This window comes from Callorhinchus milii, unplaced genomic scaffold (assembly GCF_018977255.1).
Source record: "Callorhinchus milii isolate IMCB2004 unplaced genomic scaffold, IMCB_Cmil_1.0 Scaffold1, whole genome shotgun sequence".
Taxonomy (NCBI): domain Eukaryota; kingdom Metazoa; phylum Chordata; class Chondrichthyes; order Chimaeriformes; family Callorhinchidae; genus Callorhinchus; species Callorhinchus milii.
The window spans coordinates 495,059-504,557 of NW_024704742.1; the positions used below are offsets into that span (position 1 = coordinate 495,059).

The 9,499-nt window shown below is 43.2% G+C and overlaps 1 non-coding gene across 1 annotated transcript; it reads right to left on the minus strand.

The window, feature by feature from the left end:
• Window positions 1-1,650: 1,650 nt before the first annotated feature.
• On the minus strand, window positions 1,651-1,723 carry trnaa-cgc. Its single transcript has one exon. It is a non-coding gene; the product is annotated as a tRNA-Ala (tRNA).
• Between the last annotated feature and the right edge of the window lie 7,776 nt (window positions 1,724-9,499).

Here is a 9,499-nt window from a genome sequence, read left to right on the forward strand (position 1 = left end):
TTGATTGATTGTGAAGTCCTGTAGCTTAGTGGTTAGAGCACTCGCCTCGAAAGCAAGAGGACCTGTTCGATTCCCAGCAGGGCAAAACCTTGGGCAAGTTTCCTTACTCCACATGCCTCTGTTTACCTAGCAGTAAGTTGGTAGTCGATTGGCAGACTACTTTCCAGGGGTAATAATCTCTTAAAAAAATATGTATTTCATCACTCAATCCAGGCCTGTTTGTGGGGCACTGCTGTGCGCAATTGGCTACAGAGTTTCGCCCACACCATATAGTTAATCCACTTTTACATTATGTTCCGTGAAGTTCTTTGAGACATCAGAACCCTTTCTTAAGGGTCTCACCTATATAATTTGGAATTCTCCCCATCCCCACCCGAGAACTATAATAATAAGAAGTCATGCATTTGATACATGCTTTTTCACATCATCAAGATGTCTCAAAGCGCTTCAAGGATATACAGTTCAGTAAAGTGTAAAATGGTTTGATAGGGTATTTTGTGAGCGAAATGCAGCAGTAAGTTTGCGCACAGTAATGTCCCACAAAGAGCCATGGAGTGAGTGACCAAATTTATTTGGAGGATTTGTTGGCCAGGACACTGGGAGAGAGAAACACCCTTCGCTTTCGAATAGCGCTATGGGATCTTTAAAGTCCACCTGAACAGGCAGGTGGGATCTTGGTTTAATGTCTCATACGAAGGACAGCACCTCCAACAACACAGCACACCCCCAGCACCGCATTGGAATGTCACCTTAGCCTATGTGAATCCAAGTCCTGATGTAGGGCTTGAACCCACAACCTTCTGACTCAGAGGCGAGAGTGGTACCCCTGAGCCAAGCTGCCACACATATTGCTTGTGTGTATTGATGACACACGGATTGTACTGGTAAGGTTTTCTTTGAGGCGTCCTCCCAATGTGAAAGAATTTCCTCCCACACATTTCCTACCCTCGTGCAAATCAGCATCAGCGAGGCTGGCCCAGAATAGCCTCTACGGTATGTTGATGCACCAGATCAGTTGAAAGCCAATTACTCATCTCTAGATGTGTCACCCACCATTCATTAAGTGACGTTAATGCTGTGTTTTACATTATGAGTTTCCCTCTGCAGACGACTGATAATGTCAAATGGTAATTTTTTCGAGCATCGAATCTCCCAAAACCCTATTTAGAACTGCATCACTCTCTTCTGGAAGGATGAAATGAAATGGGCTAAAAGGGTCCTTTATATAAAAAAAATCAACAATTTTGTCTCTGGATAAAGGCGAGACAATAAAAATTTACCCCAATGGACCTTTCATTAGTTCTACGCAAGCACAGATGTCGCCAAATAAGCATTAGGATCCTGTCAAGACTTGCCCATGCACAAACTTCACACTTTCTTTTTGTAGTGTCTTTTCCCTGTATAATCATAACAATAATAATAATCTTTGCATTTGATATAGTGCTTTTCACGTCCTCGAGACGTCTCAAAGCGCTTCACACAATAGACTGTAAAGTGAAATGACTGTATATTTGTGGGCAAAACGCAATGGCCAATTGTGCACAGCAGCGTCCCACAAACAATCGTGGATTGAAGTGACAAAATTACTATTGTTTTTTTTCTTGAGGGATTATTATCAGGCGGGTGGAGTAAGGAAATGTGCCCAAGGTTTCGCCCTGCTGGGAATCGAACCCAGGTCCTCTCGCTTGCGAGGCGAGTGCTCTAACCACTGAGCTACAAAACTCCACCTGCTGGCAGACTCTTGCCTGCTCCACATCTCTTGCCCCATCCGCCCCACCATCGCCGGTAGCGCCTTCAGCTTTTCTGCCCCCGCCTATTGGAATTCCATCCCACAGTCCCTTTGCCTCGCCTCCCCCCTCCCCCCCTCCCTTATCTCCTTCAAGGCCCATCTCAAGACCTTCCTCTTTGACCGAGCCTTCGGTCACCCTCCTACCCCCATCCCCCCTCCCTCCACCCCTCCTGATCCCAACCTCCCCAGCTAGGGTGCACATCCGTGACTGCCCAGGGCTTTGGGACGTCCTCCTGACATGAAAGGCGCTGTACAAATGTAATCTCTTGTTGTTGTTGGTGGTGAAATCTCGAAAAAGTCCTGGGCAAAATCGTCTGATATTCATCTGCACCTCCTGTCACTAGAGGAGATTGCAGGCATACATTTCTCATGGTGGTTTATATATGCCTGAAAGTCTGATGTCACTGTGATACTTAGGCAATACTAATATTAATCTTGCCTGTTGATCCCATGACACCATTCAGAAAGAGAAAGGAATGTCTTCTGACAATCCTCCGGATTAAATTGTGTTTGCTCGCAAAAACGGTAATTATTTATGAGGTGCTTTACCAATGCAATTATTATCACCATTATTATATTATTTATTATTGGACAGCAAGTACAATGTGGAACTTTTCAGCTAGTTCTTTTTTTCACCCAGTTTTAATTGCCTCCGACCTGCTTATACCCCACTCTGGCTTCCTGCACGTCCCTCATCCCATCCGTTCCACTATCGGCTGCCTTGAGCCTCTGGAACTCTGCCTCAATCCTTCCTTCCTCTTCGACCAGTAACTTCCCCCCCTCCCTGATTCGTTGTCAAACTCCACCATTGTTAATGGCTCCAAGACGCAACCCCTTTTGACGGGCACTAAACAAATGCAAGTTGTTGTTGAAACGTAACGGTTTATTAGGTTAACCAGGATATTAGGTTGTTGGGTTAACCAGGATTCCAGGTTAACTCAACTGGTGTTCCCCATAGCTCATCCCTCCAGCATCCAAAGCAGTAACGCTGATATATTCCAGGATAGGCAGAGTCATCCCTAAAAAATACCCGCAAGCAGGAAGTCGAGCAGCCAGTGTCAGTCTCGTCAATCTCACTATCCAGCCAGTTAGAGGGTTATGTGAGTGAATGAGATTGACAAGCTCCTGGCACCCGGCAACCACACAACAGGGGGAACCGCCTTTGGGCGGAAACAGAGTCATTCAACCCGACCAGTGACTCATGGACGACTGGACTCTGGGCCGTGCTCCATGACATCCACAAGCCACGTGCATGTGTCCTTGAGAACCATGTCGTGAGGACATACCGGCTTGTCAATCCCCCGCACAGTAACTCTGAACAGAACCCCGTACACACAGGTCAGGGGTCCATCCATCTTTAGTCCGATTCCCATCACAATAATCATCTTTAAAGGCGCAGTTTAGGCCAACGTGATTATTAAAAAAATATATGTATACAAACACAGACAACTAAATCAGATAGACGTTGCAGAAATATCATGAAGTATTTATCAAGGTCTCCTTCACGCACTAAGGCCATTAAACGTGAAAGATTATTGTAAAGATTGGCGGTTAATTAAAAGTAAATAATTCCATTGACCCTCCACTGATGTCTGTGTCACTTATAAAACATAGCCAAGTGTATGTATAGAAAGATACACATGCCCCTCCCTAAATAACTGCAAACATATCAAGTATGAAAGTGATGGTAGTTATGAGACTCTCATCAGCGGCAGCTGCAAATAATAAACATATGAACAAACAGTGACTCTGCAGTGATGCCTTAAAGGAGTTTATCATCTTCATCTGGAGCAGCTCAGTGCTAATCTTTCAGGTCCCGTACCTTTCCCACACAGTCAAACAGCTATGGCCAAGTGTCTCAGCATTCTGAAGTCTGTGAACTGTTAAGGAGCGAGTAGATACAGCCGCCATGAGCAGGTTGCTCAGTTGAGGTATTGTCGATCAGCGTCAGGTTGTAATTGTCACTTTAAGAAGGTTGAGAAGGGTTTGTTTCTGTCGATCTCCAGAGCAACCTGTATTGTAGCTTCCTACATACTGCCCGGAGCCCTTCCTCCGCTTGCAGCCTGTTCATCCCCTGCATCTTTAACGGAAGGCTGGCCATTTGGATTGCCATTGCTGTAAGCGTCCATCAGCCCCCGGCTCTTGGGGGAAGGGCTGTTGTTTAGAGCAGCAGTTAGGGTGCAGTGGGGGGGGGACGGGAAACAGCTCCAATCACAGCCCAGTGTAGCTGCAGGAATCAACGGGATGTTCATCGAGGAAACGATTGGGAGCGTTCAAAGGGGGTGTCACCGATCCAGAGCAGGGCACAGTGGCCTATACAACAACAACAACTTGCATTTATATAGCGCCCTTCACACACAGTAGCGTCCCAGTATAAGCGCTTAATTACGCAGTGTGCAGCACATACATACTGCCACGTGAACACTTGCACTACAATATAGCCGTTAGCACCTACAAGTGACTCCAAATGTTTTGAAAGTCTCTATCTGTGCACGAGTGACAATTATTCTTTTTATTGCTTCCAGATTTCATTGGCTTGTTGTTCAGACATTTTGACCAGGTGCTTTCTGCTGAAAGAGAATATTTGCTCTGGTCTTTCCCGTAAGGAGTGGTGGAGATGCTTTGTCAAAGCTCGAGCTGATCTTGTATTGCAAACTTATTCAGAGAAACACTCGTATCAGTAGTTACTTAGTTCTGAGTTACTACTCCCTATGTTTCAAAGGTTTCTCAAGACTGATTTATTGGGAGTACAGAATATCCTTTGTGCTAAATTGAGAGATAAGAAGCTGCAGATATACTCCAAGAGACAAAGATTGTGGAGTCTTGTAGCTCAGTGGTTAGAGCAGTCGACTCACAAGCGAGAGACCTGGGTTCTATTCCCGGCCCAAGGGCCAAACCTTGGGCAAGTTTCCTTACTCCGCACGCCCCTGTTTACCAGCAGCAAGTAGGAACCCGGTTGTTAGTCGTTAAGAGGATTGCTTTTCCTGCGGTAATAATCCCTTCAAAAACAATGTGGTCACTTCAATCCACGCCCGTTTGTGGGACACTGCTGTGCGCAATTGGCTGCTGCGTTTCGCCCCCAAAATACACAGTCAATTCACTGTACACTGTGTCCTGTGAAGCGCTTTGAGACGTCTCGAAGACACGATAAGGCACTATATCAAATGCAAGGATTATTGTTGCTGTTGCGTGCTTAAGAACCAGGCATTGTGTTCATTGTCGCACTTTTGGGGTTTTGTGCAATAGATTCGATAACAAGAAAGTGGAATGAGAGAGAACTGTAACAAGATACAATCTGTAGCCACTGTAACTCTTTATCTGCTTGAAACAGCACCGCCTAGAGCTGGGGTGGGCAATTATTTGGGCTGGCGGGCCACTTCATGGGTTTCGGTAAGCTTCGCGAGCCACACACTTAATATATAGATGCAAATGCTTAATACTAGGTCAAAATCAAGTCTTATACTTGTACATGCATAAAATAAAATCTCTATAATTGACATTCATTGAAATTAGGTTAAATAAAAACAACCTCATTGAGCAGACGTTTATTCGACATTTAATTCATTTAGTCACATATTGATGAGAACGTGAGACGCTCACTCAATGGGAAGAATGAAAGCGCTGATGCGCATTAACCAGACAGTTGAAGTCAGGCATCATCTCCGTTGATGCAATGCGGAGTACTACTGCAAGGTGGTCATTGGTCATCACAGATCTATGTTTTGATTTATTGAATTTCATCACAGAAAATGTCTCCTCTCATATGTATGTTGATCCCAATGGCACAAGCAGCCTCTGGGCATGAGCCTTTATTTTTGGAAAGGTATTCATTTAGAGAGGTGTAAAAACTGGGAAGCAGCACTGAATTGAATTGCTCCGCAAGCAATGGATCACATTGCAGGTCAATAAGCTCGAGTTGGAGGTCAAATGGGGCTTTGCCAACATCAGATGAGAAAGGTGAAGAGACCAAAAGGCAGGTCATTTTCGATCAAATTGAAATCCTGGAATCGGTGAGAAAATTTGGCGTGTAAGTCAAGTAGTGACAAAATTTACTTTTTTTAGGTTAAATTTAGGCTTTGATTGCAAACAGTAATCTGCTGCGAAGTTGGAAAGTGGGCGAACAGCCTGTTTCCTATCTGATGCCATGAAAGAAATCATTTCATCATAAGGGACTTGACACCGTAATACAAATGGTGCACAAAGATCCCCTTCCTTTGCAGTTTTGAATTCAGTTCATTCATGTGGCCCATGATATCAACGAAATCGGAGCCCAATTCGCATCATTCAGCTGTGGGAAATCCCAATCTTTTTGTTTCATGTCCAAAAATAAATCAATCTCTGCTCTCAGTTCCCACACTCTTTTCAAGACCTTTCCTAAACTAATCTTACAGCCGTGTGATACAGAACAGCAGTGCGCTCGGATTCCAATTCCTCAAGCGGAGTTACACATTGCCTGTGGTTTAATCCTCTTGCTCGAATGTAGTTGACCACTTTTGTAGCTGTGTCCACGACATTGCTTAGTTTTAGAACACTTTTACAGAGGACCTCTTGGTGGGTAATGCAGTGTAGAAAAACAATATTCTGTTCTGGATTTGTTTCTTTGACTTGATCTTGAATTCTTTTCAGCAACCCAACATTTTTGCCTGTTAGATTTGGGCTTCCATCGGTGGTCAAGTTCACCAATTTTTTCCATTCCACTCCTAATTTTAAGATACACTTATTTACTGCCTCCAAAAAGTTCTTCTCCAGTTGTCGTATCTTTCATTGACTGCATTGACGCCAATTCTTCTGTGAGCTCAAAATGTCTGGTGATACCTCGAATAAAAATGATCAACTGGGCTGCGTCTTTGACATCACAACTCTCACCGAGTGCCAGTGAAAAACCTGCACCATTGCTTACTTTATTTTGTAACTGCACACTTTTTATTTTCTTTCTTTATTTTATTTTTAAATTTATTTTTATTTTATTTATTTTATTTGTTTTGTTTTTCCACCCACGCTGGTTAAAAAAAGAAATATTTAGAAGTCCATTCTGTGCGGAATATTCGGCCTTCAGCGTCCACTTTCCGCTTCTTTGATAAACTCATTTCGAATTAACGTCCTCTTCAGTGAAAAGTATTGCCGCGCTTGCTTGAAAATTTGCCGATCCGTACATTCCTGATGTCAGCCCTGATTCAACAATTAAGGGGGCTGCGCACAACTAACCCGTGTGATTGGGCCGATGTTCCCGGTCTGATTCAATTGCGAAATTTGCGGGACTTTCTGGGACTGAGCGAACTATAATTTTTTCTATTGCTGGACACAATGACCGGCCGGATAGAAGCATTTGGTGGGCCGGATATGGCCTGTCTGGGCTGTGTTTTGCCCACCCCTGGTCTGGACGGTCACAGCTTGGTAGCATCTAATAAAGATTCTGAGAAGGAACAAAGTTGTTTTTTTTTTAGCCCCTTAACGTCTCAAAGCACTAGACAGCTAAGTACTGTCAAGTGTAGTGACTGTTTTTGTAGGCAAATGCAACAGCCATTTCCATCAGTAAGGTGCCACATACACAATGTAAGGGTTCAAGAGGAAGTGCAGAGGAAAGCAGTGAGGCTGATCTCCAGTGACGGAGGGAACAATTAAATAAACTGTAGGTCTTCAGCCTTGAAAAGAGATTTCCCACAGGGGACCCAATAGAGTTATATTAGATACTAAATCAAATTGAGAAAATGAGCTCCGAACTTTCAGATACGTCCAGACAGGAGACCGTAGGTTCAAGGTTCTGGAACAAGAGAAATGTGTATTTATGTAGCACCCCTCATACAGGGTAGCGTCCCAGAGCGCAAGAGATTGGTGAAAGGCAGACACCAGAAAGTATTATTTACACCCGGGGTAATGCGTAGCTTCCTTCTCTTTTTGAACAGTGCCAGGGCATATTTTAACGTCCCATTGGACAGGCAGATGGGACCTTGGATTATCCTCTCACCCAAAACACGGCATCTCTAACAATGTACCCCACTCTCCTCAGCACAGCGTTGGAGTGTGTTCAAAGTCTTGACTTGAGACCTGACTTGGAGGCAAGAATGCTACCAGTTGAGCCAGGCTAACACTTGGTTTGAATGTAAGGAATGCCTTGCAATGACATGCTTTGCTAGAATGATACCTGGATTGATATGTTAGGTTGGGTATCTCTCTCTTATCTTGACCTGATTTCAAGACTGAATGAAGCAAGATCTTTCAGTAATATAAGCCAAGAGCTCTCATCTCAGCACGGAACAATAGTCTTGTCCCATATATATTTTTCCTCCGTCGCTGCATATCTCCCTTGAGCTGGCCTGGAGAATTGGTAACAAGTAACGTCGATTGTGTTCCGAGTTATGATGAGGTTTGACACGTGCCTTTTTATTCCTATTTGAGAAGGAGAACTTTGCCTTTGTATGTTCCTCCATCTAGTGGCCTAGACAAGAACTGATAAAGGTGGCCCCCTGACTCATTCAGCGCTCAATCGAGTACATTGGGCAAGTTTTATTCATTGGGCAGCCTAGTTAATAACATTTTTTTACAACAAACTCTAGAATATCAGTCAATACTGTACCATTCCTTTACTCTGTCTTTCCACACACATAGTTGTAGTTTCTTGTTTCTTCATAGGCAAACACCCTCTGTGTTACATTTAGAGAAGGGAGTTTCTCCCGGTGTCCTGGCCAAGAATCTCCCAAATAAAATTGGTCGCTCATTCTATGGCTGTTTGTAGAATATTGCTGTGTGCGCAGTCACTCCACTTAACAGTATACCCTGTGAAGCACTTTCAGAAGTCTCTACGACGCGATAAGGCACTATATCAAGTGTAAGGATTATTATTATTATTTGAATAGCCCTGTAAATTCCAGGGACTTTCCTAATCTGTTATTTATCCAGTTCTTTACTTATGCCAAATTATTTTGTATCTGTTTCATTGAACTATTATTATTCAGTGGGGTGGAGAGAGCGGTGTGAGGTGTGAGGCTTGTTTGAGACTTATTCGCTTTGCAAGTCAGTCAGGAAGAGAAAGGGAAAAATAGGTTAAATGTTCACCTGAACTTTATTGAGCTGCTGACCGACCTGTTGGGGACATACAGCCAATATGATCAGGCAAGTAATTATAGACCAGGTAGCTTAACATCCACAGAGGGCAAAACTTTAGATGCTGTAATACAGGGTAATATTAATAACCACTTAGAAAGTTGATCAATGACAATCAGGATGGAGTTGTTAAAGTCAAGTCTTGCATGACAAATCTAATAGTTTTGTGAGGTTTTTTTTTGATGAAATAACCAAGATATTAGACAAAGGTAATGCTGTGGATGTATTATGTATGGATTTCCAGAAGGCTTTTTCACAGGAGGCATGTTAAATTTAGGGAACATGGTATTAATGGAAAGGTAGCAGCACAGATAGAAAGTTGGTTAATGGATAGGAAACAGAGTTTGTTATTTGGCAATAGAGCGATGTAACTAGTGGTGTTTCCCAGGGGTCAGTGTTCGGACCAGTACTTTTCTCCATTTATGTAAATGATCTGGATTACGATGTTAGGGGCACAATTTCTAAATTTTCAGATGATACAAAAATAGTGTAACTATAGTAAAGATTGTGAGCAGTTTCAGGGGACATAGACACTAGAAAATTGATTGGGAAAAAATGGCAAATTTAATTTAATGTAAGGATTATTATTATTATTCCATTTTGGGAGGA